A 2,846-nucleotide genomic window follows, 5' to 3' on the forward strand; every position below is an offset into this window, starting at 1 on the left:
TCTCGCACTTGGGGCCAGAGAACAGCTTTCCCCGGTGTGGACCAACTGGTGCGTCAGCAGTACAGAGGAATCACTGAAGGCCTTCCCACACTCAGGGAAGCAGAAGGTCCTCGTCACCTCTGTGGACCATTTGGTGCTTCAGAACAATTTCAAATTTCACAATATCCTTCTGATAGGAGGGAGACCAGAATTACATACAATATTCCAAAAGTGGTCCAACCAATGTCCTCTACAGCCACAACAAAACTTCCCAACTCCAATACTCAGTCAGAGGATTGGGAAAGCTTTCAAAACCCACAAAAAAACAAACAGGAAAGAATGGAGGAACAAACCGAATTTTTGAGAGTCAGCTTGGAAGCATCAATGAGAAATCGGCGGACTGGTTTTCTTGGGTACCTGTTCTCGTTAAATACACTACATACGTATTTCTCTTCTGTTCTTCATAATTTCGCTGTGTTGCAGTGTGTAGTGGCTCGTTGAAATAATGTCATTGCAGCCTCGTTTGTTGGTGTTGGGATGATTGCTTCTGCAGTTACGTATTTGGTTTGTGTGTGTTGTTTTTCTGTAGATGCTAGTTTGAAATTCCCCATTGACTGTTCGCTCTACTGTGACATCTAGGAATGGCACTTCGTTGTTGTTCTCCTCCAATTCAATTCAGGAGGCCCCTCACGCCAAAGTCTCACTACTTGGAACAGCAATATACAGACTAGTCAAAGGCCTCCACTGAAGACTAAAACACCAAGTCGAAGATTCACACCACTCCATTTACTCCGTCCAAGAATTCCTGAACACCAAAGACACTAAGATAGAAGAGGATGGAATAATGCTGTCCTTTGACATAACAGCCCTGTTCACATCCATTAACATCAACGTGGCCAAAGAAAACTGAAGACACGACTCGAACAACCAAAGACACCAACACAGCATCAACTTCATCAGCAAAGATAGCACTGTCAACCTCGTGGAACTGTGCCTTACCACCCACTTCATATTCAATAACAAGCCCTACAAACAAATCAAAGAAACACCCATGAAACCACCAGTGTCAGGATTCCTAGCAGAAGCAGTAATGCAGAGACTCGAACAAACAGCCCTTTCAACGATCCAACCCAAACTTTGGGTCCGCTACAGCGATGACACTTTTGTCATCAAAAAATGAAACAAATTAGAGGAAACCTACAACACCATTAACAATATCCTTACTGGCATAAAATTCACAAAAGAGGAGAACAATAACAAAGTGCCATTTCTAGATGTCACACAAGAGCGAACAGTCAATGGTAAATTCAAAACAGGATCTACAGGAAAACAATGCACGCGAACCAAGAACTTAACGACTGAAGCAATCATCCCTACACATACAAACAAATCTGAATCAGAACAGGACTTCAACGAGCCACGACACACTGCAGCGCCCTGGAACTACGAAGATCAAAAAATAACCGTGCAGCGCATTTAAGAAGAACGGGCAACCTACAACTCCCATGAAAATTGCTTCCCTGACCGGGAATCGAACCCGGGCAGCGGCGGTGAAAACGCCGAATCCTAACCACTAGACCACCAGGGAGCTGCGGTTAGCTGTTGACACCTCTACTGAAGATTTCTTTCCTGCCCGGAAATCGAATCCAGGCCACGGTCGTGAGAAGGCATTCACCTGTGCATCCAACAATGTCATTTCTTGTATCTCTTGCTCCTGATGCGGTCTCCCCTCCATTGGGGAGATAGGAGACTCCTCGCAGAGTCAAGTCACAGCGCTTGAGCGAACGTCTCCAGCACACCCGCACCAATCAACCCCAGCGCCCTCTGGAACAACATTTCAAACCCCCCACTCCCACACAGCCGAGGACATGCAGGTCCTGGGCCTCCTCCATCGCCGTTCCCTCCCCACCCGATGCCTGGAGGGTGAGCGCCACATCTTCCCCCTCGGATAAATTCAACCCCAGGCCATCAATGCGGACTTCACCAGTTTCCTCATTTCCCCTTCCCCATCTTACCTCAATTCCAACCTTCCAGCTCAGCGCTGTCCTCATGACCTGTCCTACCTGCCAATCTCCCTTCCCACCTATCCGCTCCACCCTCCTCTCTGATCTGTCACCTCCATCCGCACCCCCATTCACCTAATGTACTCTTTACTACCTTCGGCCAAGCAACCCCCAATTTATCTCTCTACCCTGGAGGCATCCTGCCTCTATTCCTGATGAAGGGCTTTTGCCTGAATCGTCGATTTTTCTCCTCCTTGGAAGCTGTCTGACCTGCTGTGCTTTTCCAGCACCACTCTGATTTCAACTCTGGTTTCCAGCATCTGCAGTCCTCACTTTTGCCGACCCAATAAACCCAGTGTGCGGATTTCACATCAACAAACTGACACAAGCAGACACAACGTCTGCAGAAACCCTAGCCACATTACTTTACATTAAAGACATCTGTGAAATGATGTCCAGACAACTCGATCTTCTCAGCATCATGGCAGCCCACAAACCTACCAACACACTTGAACAGCCCTAATGAACCTGAAATACCCTATACAAACAACCAACAAACGAATGTTTTTTACAAAATACCATACAAGGAAATATATACATGAACTCTGCCGCACAGTTCTCTGTGGCAAGAAATGCTGGGATGAGATAAGGAAGATTTTTTCAGCCAAAACGAATCGGCACTGACTGGACAGCCATTTAAAATCAACGCTGTCAGCTCAGGATGGAAGATTCGAAGGGACGAACAGTTTTCCCATGTCTTGAAGATTTACAAAGCTGAGACTGGGTTTCGGTGTTTGTTCCCTTTCCACTCCCAGGAGACGCAGAGGTTGCGGCAGTGAGTTGGAGAAAGTGAAATGTGCGCAT

General features: G+C 46.9%; 1 non-coding gene across 1 annotated transcript; it reads right to left on the reverse strand.

Moving 5' to 3' along the window:
- Positions 1–1,495: 1,495 nt before the first annotated feature.
- On the reverse strand, positions 1,496–1,567 carry trnae-uuc (transfer RNA glutamic acid (anticodon UUC)). Its single transcript has one exon. It is a non-coding gene; the product is annotated as a tRNA-Glu (tRNA).
- Positions 1,568–2,846: the final 1,279 nt, after the last annotated feature.

This window comes from Chiloscyllium punctatum, chromosome 36, assembly GCF_047496795.1.
Source record: "Chiloscyllium punctatum isolate Juve2018m chromosome 36, sChiPun1.3, whole genome shotgun sequence".
Taxonomy (NCBI): Eukaryota; Metazoa; Chordata; class Chondrichthyes; order Orectolobiformes; family Hemiscylliidae; genus Chiloscyllium; species Chiloscyllium punctatum.